The sequence below is a fragment of the Sesamum indicum genome, linkage group LG6 (assembly GCF_026168435.1).
Source record: "Sesamum indicum cultivar Baizhima isolate 11 linkage group LG6, ASM2616843v1, whole genome shotgun sequence".
NCBI classification, from domain to species: domain Eukaryota; kingdom Viridiplantae; phylum Streptophyta; class Magnoliopsida; order Lamiales; family Pedaliaceae; genus Sesamum; species Sesamum indicum.
The window spans coordinates 12981846-13005250 of record NC_142662.1 but is presented as its reverse complement, the minus strand read 5'-3'; the positions used below and the strand labels follow the sequence as shown (position 1 = coordinate 13005250).

General features: G+C 35.6%; 1 pseudogene; it reads left to right on the top strand.

The window, feature by feature from the left end:
- The first annotated feature begins 12864 nt into the window (after positions 1-12864).
- Positions 12865-15706, top strand: LOC110012090 (short-chain dehydrogenase ptmH-like; annotated as a pseudogene).
- Positions 15707-23405: the final 7699 nt, after the last annotated feature.

Here is a 23405-nt window from a genome sequence, read left to right as displayed (position 1 = left end):
TAGAATTGTTAAAAAAATTTCAAATGCAATTTGATAGGCTTAAGTAGAAAAAGAACCAAAGATGTAGATTTCATAAACATCTCTTTTATTAATTACTTAATTTTTCTTTCCAAATTAGCACTTGCATATGCTTAAATATTAAAAGCCACAAAACAAAAGCGAAAAATAAAGCACAAAGATCTCTATAGAGATCCGCACGCCACACGTGCTTTACTTGTTGAGTATGTAAAAAATTTGACAAAAAATGATGAAAGACCACATGTAGTAAACTTTCTTCAAACACAATTAATGATCTTATAGAACCACGCACAACACATTGGTCAAGATAGTGATTGTTCAGATAGATGAAATTTAGGACTATTCAAAACAGTTTTAAAGGCATTTCTATAGGCTAAGTCGAATAAAAACCAAATAAGTAGATTTAACATTTCTCTATTTTAATAAGCACTTAATTTGGCTTTCAAAATTGAGAATGAAATATATTAAACCTTGAAAGCCGCAAAACAAAGCAGGAAAATATAGCACCGAGGGTCTCCAGTGATCCGCACTCCACATGTGCTTTTGCACTAACTCTTGTTGAGTATTTCAAAGATCAAACAATAAAGCAACAATGAAAGACTACAAATAGTAAAAGTTGCTTACAACATTTAATGATATAATAAAACCATAACAGAAGGAGTGTCAAGTTAGTGTTTTTTCAAGTTGATGAAGTTGGGGACTGTTTGAAAATTTTCAAATGCAATTTGATAGGCTTAAGTAGAACAAGAACTAAAGATGTAGATTTCACATCTCATTTTTTATAATATCTTAATTTGGTTTGCACTTGCTCTGGTTGAGTATGTCAATAATCTTATAAAGCAATGATGAAGGACCGTATGTAGTAAACGTTTCTTTAAATATTATCAATGGTCTTATAGAACCACAACAGGTGGGTCAAGATAGTGGTTGTTCAAACTGATGAAATTTGAGACTGTTCGAAATGTTTTTAATGCAATTTGATAAGCCTAAGTGGAACAAAAAATTAAAATCTTTAGATTTAATATTTCTTTTTTCAATAATTACTTTTTGGCTTCCAAAATTGATAATCAGCTTATATAAAAACCTTAAAAACCACAAATGAGAGAAGAAAGATACAGCACAAAGGGTCTTCAATGATTCACACCCCACACGTGCTTTTGCACTTGCTCTTGTTGAGCATGTCAAAAATCTGATAAAATAATGATGAAAGACCCATATAGTAAATATTTCTTCAAACAAAAATAATGGCCTTATAGAACCACATCAAATGGGTCAAGATATTGGTTGTTCAAGTTGATGAAATTTAGGATTGTTCTAATTATTTTTAAATACAATTTGTTACACATAAGTGAAAAAGAAAAAAACAAAACTCTATAGATTTAATATTTCTCTTTTTAAATAATTTCTCAATTTGCCTTCCAGAATTTGTATTTGCATATGTGAAACCCTTAAAAACCACAAAAGAAAGAAGAAAAATACGGCACCAAGAGTCTCTAGTGATTCGTACGCCACACGTGCCTTTTCACTTGATCTTAGTGAGTCTGTCAAGATCTAATAATAAAGTACCTGAAAGACTACATGTAGTAAAATTTGCTTAGAAGACATTTAAGAGGTTATAGAACCAAAATAGGATGAGAGTCAAGATAGTGTCTCTTCAAGATGATAAAACTTAGGACTTTATGAAAATTTCAAATGCAATTCAATATGCTTAAGTGAAACAAGAACCAAAAGAAGTAGATTTCATAAATCTCTTTTTTAATAATTACTTAAGTATGCTTTCAAAATTGAGATTGGCATATATGTAAACATTAAAATCTGAAAAACAAAAAAAAAAGAAAAAAGTAAACAAAGCACTAAGGTCTCTTCAAAGATCCGTAGAACACTAGGGCTACTGCACTTTCTCTTGTCGAGTATGTCAAAATCTGATAAAGCAACGACGAAAGACTACATGTAGTAAATGTTTCTTCAACCACAACTAGTTGTCTGATAGATCCATAACTGATTTGTAAAGATAGTGGTTGTTCAGTTTGATGAAATTTACTACTGTTCAAAATATTTTTAAATGTAATTCGAATGGCCTAAGTGGAAGAATAACAAATGTAAGTAGATTTAATACTTCTCTATTTTAAAAATGAAATTGGCATATATAAAATTAAAAGCCAAAAAACCAAGAACATAAAAAAGAAAACAAAGCACAGAGGTCTCTTCAAAGATCACAAACCATAAGTGCTTCTACATTTGCTCTTATTATGAATGTCAAAAATCAGATAAAGCAATGCTAAAAGACCACATATAATAAGCGTTTGTTCAAAAACAATTGATGGTCTTATAGAACCACAACGGTTGGTTAAAGATAGTGGTTATTTAAGTTGATGAAAATTTAGGATTGTTCAAAATATTATGAAATTCAATTTGAAAGGCCTAACTGGAAGAAAAGTCAAATTAGTAGATTATAATATTTCTCTATTTTAATAAATACTTCATTTGGCATTCAAAATTGACGTTTGAATATAGTAAATCATAAAAGCCTCAAAGGAAACAAGGGAAATATAGTATAGAGGGTCTCCTGTGATCCGCACGCGACACGTGCTTCTGCACTTGCTCTTGTTGAGTATGTGAAAGATTGGATAATAAAGCAACAATGAAAGACTACATGTAGTAAAAGTTGTTTCGAAGACATTTAAGGATCTTATAGAATAACAATTGAAGGAGGGTCAAGATAGTGGTTCTTGAATTTGAGAAAACTTAGGACTTTTGAGAAAATTTTTAAATGCAATTGGATAGGCCTTTGTAGAACAAGAACCAAAGTAGTAGATTTCATAAATCTGTTTTTTACAATTACTCAATTTGGCTATCAAAATTGACATTAACATAAATGTGCACCTTAATAGCCAAAAGGGAATGAAGAAAAATCCATAATAGGGGTCTCTACAGAGATCCACACGCACACATGCTTCTGCAATTACTCTCGTTGAGCATGTCAATAATCTTATAAAGCAATGATTAAGGACCACATGTAGTACACGCATTCTCCGAATATTATTAATGGTCTTATAAAACCACAAATGGTCGGCGAAGTTAATGGTTGTTCAAATTGATGAAGTTTAGGACTGTTTGAAATACTTTGAACGACAATTCGATGGGCTTAAATGGAAAAAAAATAAAACCTTTACATTTAATATTTCCTTTTTTTACTAATTACCTAATTGTGCTTCAAAAATTGATATTGGCATATGTGAAAATTTTATAAACCACAAAAGAAAGAAAAAAAATAGAGCACATAGAGTCTCAAGTGATTGGCATGCCACACATGCTTCTGCACTTGATCTAGTTGAATATGTGAAAAATCTTATAATAAAGCAATAATGATTACATGTTGTGGAAGTTGCTAGACATTTAATAGTCATACAAAATCACAATAGATGGAATGTCAAGATAGTTGTTCTTCAAGTTGATGAAACTTAGGACTGTTTGAGAAATTTCGAATGCAATTTGATTAGTTTAAGTGGAACGAGAACCAAGATGTAGATTTGATAAGTCTCTTTTCTAATAACTACGTAATTTTTCTTGCAAAATTGACAGCATATAAGTAAATATTAAATGTCACAAAATAAAAAAGAAAAATAAAGCACAGAGGTCTCTACAAACATCCACACACCACACGTGTTTCTACACTTGCTCTTGTTGAGTATGTCAAAAATTTAATAAAGTAACGATAAGAAACCACATGTAGTAAACATTTCTTCAGACACAATTAATGGTTATATAGAACCATAACAGGTGGGCCAAGATATGGTGGTTGTTCAAGTTGATGAAATTTAGGATTATTCGAGATATTTGTAAATGCAATTCGTTAAGCCTAGTGGTTTTTCAGATGAAGTCCTACATAAACTACACATGGAGCACAAATCATGTTCCATAATTTGATGAATGACAAGTCAAAGCTCAAAACTATTAAGCCAAGCCCATATTAACTGCTTGAATTTGGTTTAAGGTTATGGCAAGTTAACTTTTACTAAGTGAAACTCAACACTTTGTTTTCCTTTCCCAAGAATGAATCCACCATCTTGCTTCAAAACAATCATCAAATTCTGATTGATCAAAATATAAATGCATGTCACCATCAAAGGACATACAAGAAGGCAAAATAAATTTACATATTCCCTGCCAAACCAAGGGGTGCAAAATACATGAAAAAACAAGCTCTCAGACTGCAATTACAAGGAATTAGCACCTAGATTCCGCTGACATCCATAGACTTAGAGACAATATTCAGTAGATGGTGAAGAAGTGTTGTGCTGCTGAATATTGAGAATCTCCACCAAACTCACATGGACTGGAACATGATCAAAGCCTTCCAATTTGACAACCCTCCCCTTTATGTCTTTATGTCTACAATTAAGATAAGATGAACGACTCCACAATGAACAAGATGAAAAACAAACAATGGAATGTAAAATGGTGTATACAAGCATGTGTTTGTCTAGAATTAAGCAAATTGAAAGGGAACTACACTAAACAGATACTACAAAGAGAAACGACTTCTCCACAAGTATCATCTTCCTACAAAACCTAGAATCAAATCATTCTCTACCAACTACATAGTCTCATACCTTACCTAGGTGTATTACTAGTTTTCAAAGTTTGAATTGCTCTAATATGTCATTCTTTAACGTGGCAAGTCACAATGCTATGTCCCCATGTTTTCTTCTTCATGCAAGCATGGTGCAACACTAAGAATGTGATTGATACGTTTCCCAAAGTTGAACTCCTTCGCACCAAAATTTATTGGCCAATATGTGTAGGCTTCACTTCTAGCACATAATGAAAAGAAAATTTATTGGTCAAATGACATAGAAAAAGACTCAAAAAATAAAGATACCAAATTGGATACACCATATTTTAGTTGACCGCATACACACAACTATCATCATAAACATGAACTTTCAAACCAATAAAAAAATGTCAAGAACCTTTGGGAAAACATCAAAAAAAGAACTCCATTTCTCACCAGTAAAGATCTAAATCAAATCTCGAACCTACAATTGAACCCTAACTATAAAGAATTTATTTCAAATAATAATATGCAAAACAAACCTTGAATCCTTAGTAGGATCATCACTTGTCAATAAGATTAAGAAAGAATCAGGAATAACAACAACTCACTCTTTTTTCTTAAAAGCCAGTCCAGCATCAAACAATGTGTTGCAAAGGGAGCAATGTTGAGATCCCAACAAGAAATATCCATCGTCATTGACCTAGAAGAGAATCCTATCTTCTCTAGAAATCACTAACATATTCTAAAAGCATGAAGCTCAGCAACCAAGATTAAAATTAGAATGAAGAGCCATTTATACTCAAGAATTGCATACAATCTTATCCAATCAAATTGAAAGAATTTGTTGCACTATTACTTCATAGAATATGGTCATAATAATGTTAAAAATTTTGAACAACAAGACATGATTCCACAATATTAGTGTCTAGAATTTGATACATTAATCAGTATGTACCCAGAAGTTGATTCCCATATGCCATTGATGTTAACCAATCGTACAAATCTAGTAAATAAAGCAATAATGAAAGGCTAGAAGTCAAAAACGTTGCTTTGAAGGCAATTAAGGCGCTTATAGAATGAAAATAGAAGAAGGGTCAAGATAGTGGTGATGGAACATAGGACGGTTTTAAAACATTCAAATAGAATTTGACAAACCTAAGAGGAACATAAAGTAGTAGATTTCATATCATTTTTATTAACTACTTAATTTGGCTTTCAAAATCAACATTTGCATACAAGCAAACATTAAATGGCACAAAATAAAGTAGAAAAATCAAACATAGAGGTCTCACCGAATATTCGCACGCCACATGTGCTTCTGCACTTGCTCTTTTTGAGTATGACAAAAATCTATAAAGTAACAATGAGAAACAACAGGTACCAAAATATTTCTTGAAAGTCAATTAATGGTCTTATAGTACCACAACTGGAGAATGAAGATGATGGTTCATGTTGACGGAATTTAGAACTGTTCGAAATATTTTTAAATGTAACTCGATAGGCTTATGTTGAGAAAGAACCAAATTTGCAGAATTAACATTTCTGTATTTTAAGAATTACTTAATTTGGCTTTCAAAATTGACATTAGCATATACTAAAACTTAGAAGCCACGAAAGAAGAAAAAAACATATAACACAGAGGGTCTCCAGTGATCTGCACATGACACATGCTTTTGCCATTGCTCTTGTTGAGCATGTCAAAGATCTTCTAAGAATGCAACAACATAAACTACACGGAGTAAGAGTTTGGCTTTCAAAACTGACGTTGGCATTTACAAATATCTTCAAAGCTACAAAAAGAAAAAAAGAAATAAAACATAGAGGGTCTCCATTGATCCACACGACACATACTTTTACACTTGCGCTTGTTGAGTATGTCAAAAAATTGATAATAAAGCGGCAATGAAAGAATTCATTTAGTAAAAGTTGCTTTGAAGACATTTAAAGGTCTTATAGAACCACAATAGAAGGAGGAGCAAGATAGTGGTTCTTCAAGTTGAGAAATCTTAGGGCTTTTGAAAATTTTTAAAATGCAATTTGATACACTTGAGTAGAACAAGAACCAAAGTTGTATATTTTGTAAAGCTATTTTTTCAATAATTACTTAATTTGGCTTCAAAATTGACAATGGCATATATGCACATATTAATAGCCAAGACACAATAAAGGAAATCAAGCACAGAGGTCTGTAATGAGATTTGTGCGCCACAGTTGCTTCTACACTTGCTCATATTCAGCATACGAAAACTATGATGTAGTAAGAATGAGAAACCAAATATAATAAACTATTCAAAGACAATTAATGGTCTTACAGAACCACAATAGGACAATCAAGAAAGTTGTTGTTCAAGTTAATAGAATGTGGGACTTTTCCAAGTATTTTTCAAGGCAATTCAATTGGTCTAAGTAGATAAAGAACCAAATCAGTAGATTTCATACATCTCTTTTTTAGTAATTATGCATTCTAGCTGCCAAAATTGACATTCGCATATACAAAAACCTTAAAAGACATAAAAGAAAAAGGAAAATACAATATAAAGGGTCTGTAGTGATCCGCATGCCACATGTGGTTTTCGAATTGCTCTTGTTAAGTATGTCAAAGATCTGATGATAAAGCAACAATTCAAGACTAATAGAACTACAACTGAAGGAGGATCAAGATAATGGTTCTTCAAGTTGATGAAACTTAGGATTGTTTCAAAATTTTCAAATGCAATTTGATAGGCCTTAGTGGAACAAGAAATAAAGTCATAGACATTGGCATATACATACACATTGGAAGCTACAAAAGAAAACATGGAAAATCAACCATAGAGGTCTCTATAGAGATCCACATGCCACGTGTTACTTCTACATATCTTATTAAGAAGAAAAATCTTATAAAGCAACAATGAAAGACCACAAGTAGTAAACATTTCTTTGAATATTATTAATGGTCATATAGCACAGCAAGAGGTGGGTCAAGATAGTGGTTGTTCAAGTTGATGAAATTTAGGACTCATCGAAATATTTTTAACTGCAATTCGACAGGCCTAAGTGGAACAAGTACAAAATCATTAGATTTAATATTTATATTTATTAATAATTAATTAATTTAGCTTCCAAAATTTCCATTGGATATTTGAAAACTTTGAAAGCCACGAAAGAAAGAAGAAAAAAATCTGCACAGTGGAATTCTAGTGATACGCACTCCACATGTACTTTTCCACTTACTCTTATTGAGTATGTCAAAGATTTCATAATAAATCAACAATGATAGACTAGATGTAGTAAAACGTTTTTAAAATACATTCAAGGCTGTTACATAACCACAACAAAAGAAGGGTCAAGTTAGTGGATCTTCAAGTTGATAAAATTTAGAATTGTTAGAAAATTTTCAAATGTAATTTGATAGGCTTAAGTAGAAAAAGAACCAAAGATGTAGATTTCATAAACATCTTTTGTAATAAGTACTTAAATTTTCTTTCAAAATTAACACTTGCATATGCGTAAACATTAAAAGCCACAAAACAAAAGCGAAAAATAAAGCAGAAAGGTCTCTATAGAGATCCGCACGCCGCACGGGCTTTACTTGTTGAGTATGTAAAAAATTTGATAAAGAAACGATGAAACACCAGATGTAGTAAATGTTTCTTCGAACACAATTAATGATCTTATAGAACAACGCACAACACATTGGTAAAGATAGTGGTTGTTTAGATAGATGAAATATAGGACTATTCAAAATAGTTATAAATGCATTTGTATAGGCTAAGTCGAATAAAAATCAAATAAGTAGATTTAACATTTCTCTATTTTAATATGCACTTAATTTGGCTTTCAAAATTGAGAATGAAATATATTACACCTTGAAAGCCCCAAAAAAAAGCAGGATCTGCGTATAGCTAGATGTTTTTTCAATTTGTGAACAAAATATTTTATCTACAAACGTTGGTAGGTAACTCCTGTATTCTTCAAGCCAAATGGCATGGCCACGTTACAGAATGTTCCAACAGACGTGATGAAATTAACTCTTTTGTGATCTTCTGGAGGCAGCATTATTTGATGATACTCGTGAGCTGCGTCCATCATGCTTAACAATCCACATCTAGATGTAGAGTTTACAAGTTGATCAATTCGAGGTAGAGGATAAAAATCCTTAGGCCACTCCTTGTTGAGATTCCTAAAGTCAATGCACATTCTCTATTTTTCTCTAGGCTTGGGTACTAACACAATGTTAGATAACCACTCAGGGAATTGTATTTCATTGATGTGACAAGCCGCCAAATATTTGTCGACTTCAGTTTAGATATTTTTATCCATTTCTTGCCCAAAGTGTATCTTCTACTGTTTCATCGGCTTGATGTTGGGACCTATATTGAGAGGGTGAGTTAAGACATTAGGGTCGATCCCTTCTAAGTCTTGGGGGTCCATGCAAAGATGCTTGAATTGCGTATAAATTTTTCTTGATTTTCAGGTACAAGTTCAACATTCATTAGCTCTTCAGTCGACTGAACCTTGAAGGACACCTCCTTTTCTTTATCTTCTGCCGACCCTTTCTCTTGCTTGCCCGGGGCGCCTCGTTTGACCCTTCGTCTCTATTTTTTTTTGTCCTTTGAGCACAACCTCCACATAACACTTGCAAGATTCGAGGGGGTCTCCTTGTTATTCTCCTACACCTTCAGGTGTGGGGAACTTGATTTGCACGTGATTAACGGCTTGCAAAGTGTTGAGGGTGGGGTTTCCCCAAAATGACGTTGTAGGCTGATGGGGTATCTATGACTTAGAATTTCAACAGGCAAGTCTTCTGAGTGGCTTCAGTACCCAAGGTCAAGGGAGTGAAACCATGCCCCTAGGATGAACTACCTTTCCTCAAATCCATACAGGGAAGTTTGTTGAAATTATGTTTATATGCTTAACATCAAAACAAAGTCCACAAACCAAATTGTACAACCTATGTAGTTGGGTTGCGCATTAGATTGGTGGGAATGAAATAAATTTCTGATGGTTAAGTTTGAAACGTTCCAAGTTGAGAACCTCAAGACTGGGTATCGAGAGTCCTATTGAGACTTGCACTAGAATTGCACTTATTGGATGAGTGTTGTGTGTCACGATGATAGACGTTGGAAGTCTATGCAGTTTTAGTGGGTGGTTGACAAGGTTGTTAGTCGACTGAACTAACTCGTGACAATATCTTCCTAGCTCCGTAGAGTGGGATTAGTCCTCGAACTTGAGGAACCATGGCAGTTGCATGCATATGATGGTTGTATCTTGGATCTCATGAAAGATTAACATAAGTTGGATGTGGTCATCACAAGTCTTGCTTAGTGCAACCAGAGTATGTAGTAAGGACTGTGGGTTCCAAGATATAATCCGTCACCTGTCAGTATATGAGAATCGAGTCTCCTATACGCTCTAAAATGGTTAGAGCTCTTAAATTCTGTGGCCTTAGTGATTGGTTGAGTAGGGAATGATTTCCTACGTCAACAATAGAGGAAACGCATCTCGAGTTATCGAGCATAGTGTCTAGTCCAGGATGGGAACCGATAACTAATTTCATGCTCTAGACTTAGACTGAGATATGGATGATGGAAGGACCATACCTGTCGAGAGATTAAATGTTCACGCCAGTATTTACCTAGTCTCTAGTGCCATGGACCACTGTTAGACGACCAACCATAATGACAGAAATTCCCGAGTAATGGTTATTTAGAAATAAATTAATTAAATTAAATTTAAGTAAACATTGTATTGGGTATAAGCCCAAGTCCAACTGGGAGGATGAATCTAAAGAGTCACACACAAATCACTATAGAATTGGTGGAATTAATATAGAATTAATTCAAGAAGAAACAAATTAATTTAATTAAATTAAGTCATTTACTTAATAATCCATTTGATGGATGGCTCAAGAATTAATAAATTTTTTGGGCTTAACACCTTTAAATTAATTGGATTAATTTATTAGGTTTGACTTAATTAATTGATTGGATCAATTAGTTAGTGCTTGGATTTAGATTTATTTATTTGGATTAAATAAATCTTTGGACTTAATTGGATTAAAAATAATTTAATTAATTATTTCTATTGGACTTTGATTGGGCTTGATTTAATTTGATTAAATCAAGCCCGGGGCATATTTGAAATCCAAGCCCATTTGAGGGAGGTTGGATCATGTTAATAAGGAGTTGAAACTCATCACCATGATGATAACATGATGGAGTTGTTATATCATCATGGTTGAAGGTTATATGCATATGGTTGTATATGTTGCATTGGAAGCAAACTTGGTAGTTATTGAATTTTGAATTTAATTGTATGTGATATACAAAACTACACACATATCCAACATAACCTATCACTAAGCCACAAATTTCGTTCAATTTTTCTCTGTAAAAGATTCTCATTTTCTTCTATATTGAATTGGATTCAAGTTAGAACATAAAACAATCCAAAAGCACTAAAAACTAGTGTTTGTTTGGAGTTGTTTTTCTTCTTGTTCATTGTTCTATCTATCAATAAAAAAAATAACTATATTTATTCCATTTTATCGTGTTGACAACTTAAAAGAATTCTAGTTTGAATTATCAAGTGAACAGAATGGGAGAACATAAAGGGAACAACGCACGTTGCTGCTTGTTTATAGAAATAAAAAGGTAAAGTTTCATATTTTGCTTCTATGCTTTAATTTCATCGTCTAACCACTTGTCTAGCATGTTTATATATTTGCTATTATGCTTTTGACAAACACCAAATGCTTGGGAATTTCAAAGGGAACACCCTTTTGAACCGGTTTTAAATTCTTTATTTCACGGTTCCATCATATTCCCGGGCCATATCGATTCTTTCAAGTTTAACTTTTTCTAGGGGTTGTCCCCTAACTACATCTAATAGTAAGCTTCCTTGAACAATATGTTTGCAGAACTTCCCGAATCTATGAAGATACATCGTACTTCGTAGTTGGCTAGCAGCACCGTGATGACTAGAGCATCATTATGAGAACTCTCAGGACCTAATCTTTCTGCCCTTGGAACTGGATGAGGGGATCGTCCTCCATCTCCCCAACATACCACATCTCCTTTATAGTTATGTTGTGTGCTTCTCTAACCTGGGCCTTTCTAGCATGATGGAGTCACCTCCACTTTACAAGGAGGATCATTAGTTTCAGCCTTTCCTCCAAAGGTATTTCGTGTTCTTCATCTGGTAAGAGTCAGGACAGGAAACCTTTACTTCCTTTCCTTTGTCTGTTTCTTGTTTACGGTATGGTCCTGTCCCTCGGGCTTTTTCCCAGCGACGTACTCCTATAGATATTCGTTTTGGATGAGCCTCTCAATCTCATTCTTCAAATGTCAACACACTTCTATATTGTGGCCATAATCATTATAAAACGGAAAACTTTTTCGAAGTTAGGATGTTGAGGCTACTCTCTCCATAATAGAGGGCGAGCTAGCAAGCCTTTTCTTTCAACTGGCATAAAGGCTTAGATTTAGTACTGTCAAGGGGGTGTAGACTACATTAACCCTTTGGAAGCGTGCCTTCTTGTCTCGAAAATTAGTCCGAGGCTTCTTGAAAGGGGCCACCTCCCGCACTTCTTTCTTCTTCTTCCCAGGACTCTCCTTCTTAGCAGCTTGGGCGTCATCCATGTTGATATGCTTGCCTGCACTGGCTAGGAGTGCGTCGAACTTGAACACATGATTTTTAGCTTGGGACTTGAATAAGTATCCATCCAGGACTCCTTGTGAGAAAGCACTAGCACTCACCTCTTGAGTTGCTAAGGGTACCTCCAAGGCCATAGTGTTGAGTCTTTGAAGATACTCCTTCAATGATTCATTATCCTTTTAGCATATGGCAAAAAGACTGAGCTCTGTCTTTCGAAGTTTTCAACTGCTAGCGAATTGGTACAGGAAGAGATACCGAAATTTTTGAAAACTTCCTATCGCTCCAGCAGGCAATTGGTTGAACCATTGTTGTGCAGCATTGGCGAAGGTGGTGATAAAAATGCGACACTTGATTCTATTCGTGTACCTATGCGAAATAGCCACATTCTCAAAATGTGAGAGATTCTCTTGAGGGTTAGTCGTCCCATCATACTTAGCAATACCGGGGGTACAATAACTCGTTGGGAGTTCGTCTGCCATCACCGCTTCCATGAAGAGGATATCCTATTGCTCGTCTTTGAGGGTCCCTATTATCTGATGCTATAAATCTTGGAGATCCTAATGGAGACATTCCAGTTGTGCCAGCCATTGTCTAGGAGCTCTTAAGGAGCCGCTGGAGGGAGCCTTTGTCTCTCAATCGACGAGTCCTTGATGCAAGAATGTCTCCTTCCTATAGGTTTCCTTCTACTCCTTTTTCGGGGATGCTTGCTTCCACAGCAGAGGCTGAGCGGGCAGGAACTAGCACTGCCATCTGCTCCTGAATTACTATTGCGACCACCTGTTAAATTACACCCAGCAAAGCTGGGAAAAAGCTCTCCTAAAGTGTTGTATGAGGAAGTGCTTTGTCTTGGAGGATCGACCAAAGGGTCCACCACTTTGGGGGTGGTATTGATGCAGGCAAACCTGGGGCGCATCCACCTCCAATCAAGTTCAGGGAGGCTCCTGCAATGACCTACAAAGGATGATTCTTGTTGGTTGTCTCCATGCACTTTTGGTAGTTAGCAGGGTTGCTGGGGGTTTCCATGATAATATTCAACTCAATTTCCCACAGATGGCGCCAATTGATGCATGTGATTTTAGCACGGGTCCAAATTCTTGGATTTTGATAATATATTTTGGTAGATTGAGCGAAAGAACTTGGGGATTTTTTGTTTTGGAGGGAAATTTGCTTGTTTTTTATATGTAAATATTGAAATTGTTGTTCATTAAATTCCTCATATCACTAAAATTACTATTGTCTTTTAATTTATTGAACATGAAATTGAATACTCACGTGCAAAAAACAAAGCGAATTTTCCCTCCAAAATGGCAAAATCCCCAACTTCTCAATGGGCCATGGACTAAAATTACACAAAAAATTGAAAATATAATCTAGTATACTATTTGTCATCTGGATATTTAAAGGTGGATCCTCCAAAATTACATGCCCAACAATGTACTTTTACCAACTTAACTACATCAAAAAGAGAATAATCCAATTAAAAATTGGTTGGTAAGTTTGCTTGATCAATATTGTTGTTAAGGATGTAGGATATATTTAAGCTTTAGCACTATTTCATTGTAATAAGTTCCTTCGCTTGTAGCCCTCTGTCTTGTGGTGCATTTCGATGGATTCTAGCATGTGTAGTTGTCTGTTTTGCCTGATGATAATGTTTGTATTCCTCTTAGTTTTATGGTGCATTAAGATTGATTCAAGCTGTAGTACCTTAATGGCATCCAGGAAGAAGGGCAAAATCGGTAATGTTGGAAGCGTCACGACTTTGGCTCCTTTGCCATGGGCAGGTGCTTATACTGCATCCAAAGCTGCTCTACATGCAGTTACTGATACTCTCAGGTGTGTCTGAATGTTTCCTATCTCCAAATTCGTCCATAATGTTTTGTCCAAGCTTCCATTTCTGTTCAAGATACGAAACACCTTCCTCCTGTGTAAGCAACGACAAGACTGTAGCTTGATCACTTGAGTAGCCTTATAGGGTAAATCATATTTACATCTCATGAGGTTTGGCTCAATTAGTGTGCATCTCAATTCCATTGAAAATCACAAGTACCCCATTTAAAGTTCGTAAAACCTTATAATATTTGATGCAAAACTGCGAAAGTATAAAGATACCCTCGATCCCCTGTGATATGGGTAATGTGCAAAATATCTTTCCTGTGAAAAAAAAGATTATCAAATTATCTTTCTGTGTTTTTAAACTTAAAGCAATTTATCCTTTTATAAAGGCATGTGTAGTACACTCGCTCCTATTGTGAGTGTGCATAGTTTTTTCTCCAAAAAGTTATTTATATAATATATTAAATATCTAATATATAAAATATAAAAAACTTATTAAAAGAATAAATATACTATTTTATATATAATATATAATATTTTTAATAATATCTACATTTTTATTTAAAATTAAAAATAAAAAAACCAACCCCCTACTCACCCACCTCCAAACCAGCCACCGCTCATCCACTTCCCAACATAGTTGGTGTACATGCTAGTCAGATCGATCTTTTTGGGGAAAAATGCAATCAATCCCCTTATGATATCGCAAATGAACAAATTACCGCTTATGGAAAAATAAATAGCGAATTACCTCCTTGTATTTTTAAAAATACAACAATTTACCCCCCTAAGATTTTTAAAATGAACCAATTTACCTCCCTGTATAAAGAGGTAAATTACTTCATTTTAAAAAGTATAGGGGATAAATTACTATATTTTTTTCGCAGGAGGGGTAATGTGTTCATTTTCACTATCATAAGGGAGTAAATTGCTATTTACCTGATCTTTTTGTTTCAATATTTTGAAAAAGAAGCATTTTAACCCCTTCTGTCTTGTTCTGGTGTTCACTATCGCAATTTGCAATTGTTTTCATATGAAAACACTACCTATGTTTCCCATACTTGCTAATTATAAGAGCCTAAATACTAAACTATTACTGTGTTTTGCTTTCTCTGTAGATCTAGCACAAACACTCTCATTCTTTGTTACTTAATTATAAGTTCAGGAAGATAAAAAATCATTTGTGCTGCACATTTAAATCCTATTTGATGGACATATAGTAAGAATTACACGAATTATGTCGAAAATATGATCGTAAAAGTTAGCAAAACATATTGTCCAAGTGGACATTGAGACAACTGAGAATCAGTAAATATTTGTGCAGACTGGAACTATGACCCTTTGGGATCGATGTGATCAATGTTGTACCTGGTGCTGTAAAGTCCAACATAGGATTCTTCCTTAGCAACATACAATAGGCTGCCAGAATCAAAGTTGTACAAGAAGTTTGAAGAAGCAATTCGAGCAAGAGCAATGCTTTCCTAGAACATTAAATCAATGCTTGCAGAAGAGTTTGCAAAGAAAACGGTCGACGCAGTGCTGAAGCAGAATCCACCTGCTTGGCTCTCCTTAGGCCATCTGTCCGGAGCAATGGCAATCTTGCACCACATGCCTCTTTCCATCAGAGATTTCATCGTCAGGAAGAAATTCAACTGTTGATATATCTTGCTATGTCCCACAATAACTTGGGAAGTTTCCTCTAACCCCGTGGTATATGATGCAGGTTCGTAGAATTTGAATTTTCTATTTCAAATTATATTGTATTTTCTATTTTGTTTAGTATATAAAAATTATGTTATTTATTCTATATCAAGAAAAATGAGACGTAGTGAGTATTTATACTATATATAATTGAAGAGCATCCTATTGATATTTTCAATTTATTGATGTGTTATTTTTTTAATTTTTTTTATACTGAATAAATGTTTTTAACTTTCCCGCTCATCATGACTTGTCATAACTACCTTTTGGTAGGTTTTTTTTCTCATTCATTTATAGTTTAAATATATATTATATTATCTATTTTAGATAATTTTTAACTCTATAAAAAATAAATAATATAATTTTAAAAAATACTATATTTTAAATATTTTATAATAATTATGCATGTACATAGAATGCGTCACTCACTTATATATTAAACGAGTTATAAGATATAATAGTGTGAAAAATAATTCATTCCAATGTGTTGTCAAAAAAGATCAAAAAGACCCCCTTGTAATAAATAAATTAACAAAAGAACCCTCTTTGGAAAAATGAATAGGCAATACCCCGTTGGACTGGAGTTGTGGTACACGCGCCAATAATGTGTGAATTTTTTGTTTTTTACATGTATAATGACAAAAATGTCTTTGTTTATCCACCGCTAGATATTATTTTATATAAATCAACGATTTATATTTAGGTATACAAATCAAAGGCCCAAAATTTGTCAAACTAAAATTGAATTGTTTAGATTTCACTTAACGAATCTATGATTTATATTTTGTTTGATCAAAATGAGTGGCTCGGACTGTATTTATTTTGAATCAATGCTTTAAATTCAAATTTGTATATATAGTATATACATATATAGCTAAAATTATATATATGTAATGTGTATATATATATACACTATTAAAAGATATATATCTAATATATATATAAAGAGAGAGAAGGGGGGAGGAGGGGGAGGCGATGTGAAGATGTCATAGCCTTGACAGGAAGAAGAAGATATAATCCTCACTGTCCATCAATTAACAAATTCAGCCGTCAGATCGAGGGCTTAGCAGAGGAAGGGAATGACGCCGTATCAAGCTAAAAAAGGGGAATCAACTTAAGTGCGACGAAGTCATTTTAGAAAGAAAGGGGCAGATCATCCTACGGTCCCAACTGAAGCTCATCAAACTGTCCCAATCAAATGTTTTGAGTTCTTCAACAGAATACGCACTTCATCCTACAGACGCACCTCACAGCTCCACCACCTCCAATTCCTAACTTCTTTCTATTTTTATTGATTAGTTGCTTTGTTACAACAGCAATGTATCTATCACCCTGTAAATAGCATTTGTAACCAGAGTTTGGGTTACTTTTTTATGAAATCAGTCTCTTTTGAGCTTATACACAAGCCGTCATCTCTGTTTCTCCCCCCCCCCTTCTTAATTCCACGACAAATCATTACATTTGGTATTCAGAGCAAGGCTTTCCTCGGCCTCGCTATGTACAAGTTTTTTTTTTCTATGGCAGATGGCACAAGAATGAAGGAACTCATGGATATGCAAAAAAAACAGGAGTTGTGGCTGATGGAGGAAAAATTGAAATGACAAGTCCATGAACAACAAGTGCAGGCACAATTCAAAAACATGATGGGCATTCACGCTGGTTTACAAAATTCCTATTCAGAGCTCGTAGACGGTCAGAAGACCATCCAACTTCAATTGCAAGGCTTTTTGGACCAAATGCAGCATCTCAGTCGAGGTAAATCAGTGCTCTGAGAGGCTCCAACACCCCCCTAAGGAGCGAACACCTAGCTCACGACCTGATTCTGAGTTCTCTGGCTCCCAGGGTTGTTTCCCTTCCATTTCCAACATTAAGTTCCCCAAATTTAACGAGGATGAGCCATGGGGTTGGATCCAGATGTGTGACTGGTATTTCCAGACAATTTATACCATCCCAGAAGATCAACGAGTGTCCTCAGCTTCCATTCACCTCTATAGATGCGCTGAGTTATGGTTCCAAAGGCTGGTGGACAAAAAGTTGCCCACTTGGCAAGCATTTATGAAAGCGGTTTATGAACGATTTGAACGAATAGACCCAGGAGTGTCTTGGGTGAATTCAATACATTGCAGCAGGGCATTAAATCAGTTGAACGGTACTTAAAAAACTTTGAGGAGCTCAAGTCCCATGTTATGATTTTCCATAGCAACTTTCCCTAAGTCCTACTACGTCACTTGTTTCATCAATGGACGAGACGAGACATCAAGGGTTCAGTTAACTCTTTACACCCAACTCGACTACATCAAGTTGTGGCTCTAGCTTAAAACCAAGAGAATACCGTCAGAGCTATTTGCAACTCGCAAACCCAAATGCCAAACTGTAGCCTAACTCTAAGCAATTCTCTACACCTAAACCTACATATAACCCAATACCACCTAAACTCCATCACCCACCTCAAAAACCTATACCCAGATAGATGACCGCTCAAGCCCCCATTTACTGAATCTTATCTGAAGCTGAAATGCAAGCTCCTAGGAGTAAAAACTTGTGCTATAACTGTGACAAAACCTTTTGCCCTGGACACAAATGTAAGCAGCAGTTTATGTCTTGTATCCTCACTGAGGAAGAGTGGCTTTTGAGCAAGAAGATGAAGGAGATCCCACTGACTCCCGCCCAAGGATGACATGATTGTCTCTGTCAACGCCTTAAGTGGCAATACAGATTTCTACACATTTAGGGTGAGGGAAGGGCCTATGGACACGAAATTCAGATTCTAATTGATGGGGGAAGTACCCGTTGTCTCTTGGATATAGACGCTGCTAGCAAACTACGATGCGCCTTCAAACAAACTGATCCTCTAGTGGTAAGTGTAGCTGATGGTCGCGAAATGATTAATCAATGGTATTGTCCCACATTCTCGTAGGAAGTACAAAGTCAAGCGTTGACCTATCCTATGCGCACTCTAATGATAGGAGGGTGTCACATAGTATTGGGAGGAAACTGGTTGAGACTATACAGCCCCTGGAATATGACTACAATGCTATGATTGTAATAGTCTCTCAAAACGGTAAGAAAAGGGGGTTCCAAGCCCTGATGCAAAAGGCTGAGTTGCACATGTTGTCTGCAAAAAATATTTCCAGGATGGTGAATGAAGGATCCTATGGGTTCGTGGGTCAACTGTACACTATCTCTATCCACCCTCTATTACACAACAAGCCCAATTCACATCAAGATAAACCTGTCCAATCTATTAGCTGCTTTCACCGATCTCTTTCAAGAGCCTCAAGGCTTACCGCCTAACAAAAAAGTTGAACACAAAATCCTACTTAAGTTAGATGTTGTCCCCAATAAAATGCAACCGTACAGATATTCATATGCTCAAGAGGGTGAAATTGAGGCGATTGTGAAGGGTATGCTGAAGGATGGTATCATTCGACCAAGCCAAAGTTCACTTGGGTCCCCTGTTTTGTTAGTCAAGAAAAGGATGGAACGTGGCACATGTGTGTAGACTATAGATATCTGAACCACCTCATCATTAAACACACTTTCCCCATACCAGTCATTAACGAACTATTGGATAAGTTACAAGGAGGTTGTTACTTCTCAAAGATTGACCTGTGTTCGGGGTATTTCCAAATACGAATGGCTGCACATGATATCCCCAAAACGAGTTTTGTTACACATCAAGGATTCTACAAATTTTTAGTAATGCCCTTTGGGCTTTTGATGCTCTTTCAACCTTCCAATCAATGATGAACGTGGTTTTTGCCCCTTATTTTTGAAAATTTATCTTGGTATTTTTCAATGACATTTTCGTCTATAATGGAACATGGGATGACCATTTGAAACACCTGCGCATCACTCTCGAGCTTCTCAAGGCTCATCAGTTTTATGCTAAGTGGAGTAAGTGTGATTTTGGGCAAGAAACCATTGAGTACTTGGGGCATATTATAACAAAGTATGGTGTCTCTATTGATCCTAGCAAGATTGATTGTATGAGATCTTGGCCTCAACCTAAAAATGTAAAGGAGTTGCGAGGCCTCTTGGGATTAACAGGTTACTATAGAAAATTTATTAAGCAATACGGGGTAATTAGCAAGCCTCTTACACAGTTGTTAAGAAAGGATGGGTTCAAATGGACTGATAAAGCTACTGTTGCGTTCGAAAGATTGAAGCACGCCAAGGTCACTGCCGCTGTTCTCGCACTACCAGATTTAACGCAAACGTTCGTTGTTGAAACTGATGCCTGCGACAAAGGAATAGGCGTTGTCCTTATGCAAAACCGAAGGCCTATTTCCTACATTAGCAAGGCGTTAAGTCCAAGCAATCGAGGGTTATCAGTCTATGAAAAGGAGTTCTTGGAGATTCTGCAGGCTGTTCATGTGGAAATATTATCTTGTCGTTCACCATTTTATCATAAAAACTGACCACCAACGCCTCAAACACATATTGGAATAGAAAGTGGACATTGCTCTTCAACAAAAGTTGATTACTAAGCTGTTGGGCTTAGACTATGAAGTACAATATAAAAGGGGCAAGAAACAGGGCTGCCAACGTCATTTCTCGCAGAGAACAAGGGGAATGTTCCACAGTTACTGTGGTTATCCCAAACTAGATAACATAGATACAGCGGAGCTACGTTAATGATGATGAATTACTTCCCATCTTACAAGCCGAAGATGTTCAAGAAACATCATTTCCCGCCTATGAACTGCAAGGGGGAATTCTTCGCTGAAATCGCAGAATATACATAGTGAAGGAGACAGGATTAAGGGATAAGCTTATAAGTTTGTTGCATGATTCTGCTGCTGGTGGGCATGCAGGCATCAACGTTACTTATCAATGTCTTAAAAGCATGTTCTACTAGCCTCTAATGAAAAAAGACGTAGTTTGTTGGGTCCAAAGTTGTGATGTATGCCAACGTTCCAGGGCTGAGCATATGCCTTATCTGGGTGTACTATAGCCCCTAGCAATTCCCTCTCAAGCGTGGGCTTCCATCTCCATGGATTTCATAGAAGGATTGCTAAAATCCAAAGGGAAGGACTGCATACTTGTTGTACTGGATCGCCTCAATAAGTATGCTCACTTCCTAGCATTAGCCCACCCCTTTTCTGCTGAAACATATTAATTTATTATTAATTTTATACTAACATTTTACATATTTATTAAAATTTATCTAGACTAGAAATAGCATATCATTTAATTATTTTATGTTGAAAAAAATTTGGGATGAAATTTGTTATACTTTGATTTTTGAGGGACCAATGTCCTATTTACACTATATATAGTAGGAGTGAAAAGTAATAAGGATATATTGATCAACTTAATTGAAATCTCGAAATGAAAGAGTAATTGAAGGTTTTAATCATAAAATAAAACAACAATTTAAAAAAAAAAAAGTTTGTTTGCAATATTTCTATGTTTGCGTTGGAGATAAATTGTAGAGAAAGTTGTAAGTTGAATAGTAATACAATTTGGAAGTGTTTGGAAACAAAGTTAAAAATAAATTATAAAAAATGAAAAAGGTTGGGGTGTTTAGGTCTCTGAACAAATTGTTTAATAGTTATAATTTGAAATAGTATAATTGGTTCCTTAAGTTTGCATTTAGGTCACTTTTAAGGGATAAAGAAAACTTTAGTCCTTTATCTTTGTCTCGTATTAATTTTGGTCCTCTAACTTTATCAATATTCGATTTAGTACTTTATCTTTCAATTTGGCGTAAATCTGGTCCTTTAGCCTATTTTATGACTATTTTACCCTTCCAAAGTAAATAGCTTAATAATCCATTTTCATGCTCTTAAAAAGGCCCGACATGCTTGCGAAATAAATTAAGACCCCATAAATTCATACCTTGCTTTGACCGCTCTGTTTCTGAGTATCTGGAGTCCTCGATTTTACGGATTTCTTCCAACCACACTACCGCAGCAGATGGTTAGCAGGAACTTGGCTCCTTCAATAACAAAACAGCACAACCTTATTTCATTTGCTACCTTAGGGCGTAAAAGGGACTCCAATACAGGGACTTAATAAAATTTTGGATAAACAAGCTGAATAGAAGCGTAATTTTTATTGAAGAAATATAGGAAATATTACATAGATACTATTTCTCCATTAGAGGAGACAACTGTTTAGCCTCTCATAGGATAGAGGACTAGACTCGTTGGGGAAACCCCCATAAACTTAAAGATTAAAATACTAGAAAGATTGAAAACACTTAGAATTATAATGCTTTGAAGAGTAGGACAAGTTTTTCTAATGATCCTCCTCTGCTTCACAGCATCTCTATTTATAGGCATCCGCGGACTTCAAACTCGGACTCCACTTGATTTTATGATGACGTCATTGCTTCCTTCATCATCTTGTCTTTTTTGAATGACGTCACTGCATTCGTCATTGCCTCGTTCTTTCCAACTATCGGTCATTATGGTTTGTTGGCCATGTGACTTCCAACTGTCTTTCCTGTTTTGCTGACTGTTGGCTTTTGTTTTTTTCTACTGACAGTCTTATCCTTTCGATTTTTTACATTGTTTAACTTTTACTTCTCTTGGTAAATTTTTTTCTCTTTTCCTTGTCTTGGTGCGGTTCGGTTTTATTTTTTGTGACCCGAATTTTTGTCCCGAATAGGGACTTTTCTTGTTTTCACAGCAAGGGCACAGATGTTATGCCATTGCCCAACATGCAACATATTGCACGTATTTATTCTTGTGGCTTCGATTGTTGGCAGCTTATTTTCCAAGATTAACATCCTCTGTTTCTCGAATAAGCTTTCAGCGAACTCAGTGCTTTTTCCTGTCATGGAATTTAACCGAAATGATCCATTCACTTTGTTTGAGAAGATTTTGAATGGATACTTGACTTTGTCCATCTCCATGAGACAGACCCATAATCCCCAAGCTCTCCTGGTAGAGATACTGTCTTCACTAATAGCCGATACCAAGGGAGCTTCTCTTGAGGCAGCTTTGATCTTGTTGGAAGCCACCATGTCTGGTCTTTACAGCTTCATGAAATGGAATGTTGGATGAGACCCCTTTCCTGCAGTTTCTGGAGCTACTGAAATGAATTTTATCTCCAGAACGTCGCCTCCCTTTAAATGGGGGTTGTTTTGCCATGAATCAAAGACCGCCCAACTAATCCACTCTGGAAGTTTTGAGATTTCCAAAAAACTCGGTGACATAGTATAAACTTAAGCAAGAGCTCCAAAATTATACCATTCTTTGACATCTTCTGGTTTAGACCCCTCTAACATCTAGACTCTGTTATATTTTCCGGACGTTTCGATAATGGTCTTGCCTGGGTTCACACTTTTAGGGAAAATTAATTTTTCCCACATACGCTGATATTCCTACCAAGCAGAAGAAGATATCAATTCGTTAGTATTAGCCTTAGAGGTGTCTGTCATTGGCCTAAGACTAATCTCACCCTCTTTAACCCTAGAGGTGCTGGGTTGACTTGAACCTACAGGAGTTTGCACTTCCTGTGATTCAATTGTTGCCATTTCACCAGAGTCTAGTGATGTCCTTGAACAATCATTACTTGAATCCGACGCTACAGGTGTAGAGCCATGTACTCTAAAGGTATGTTTCGGGTCATGCTCCCTCAATTCGTGAGTCATCCCCGAAGGTGACGCCTTCCGAATTGGTTCTCGTAGGTCGTTCCATAGCGA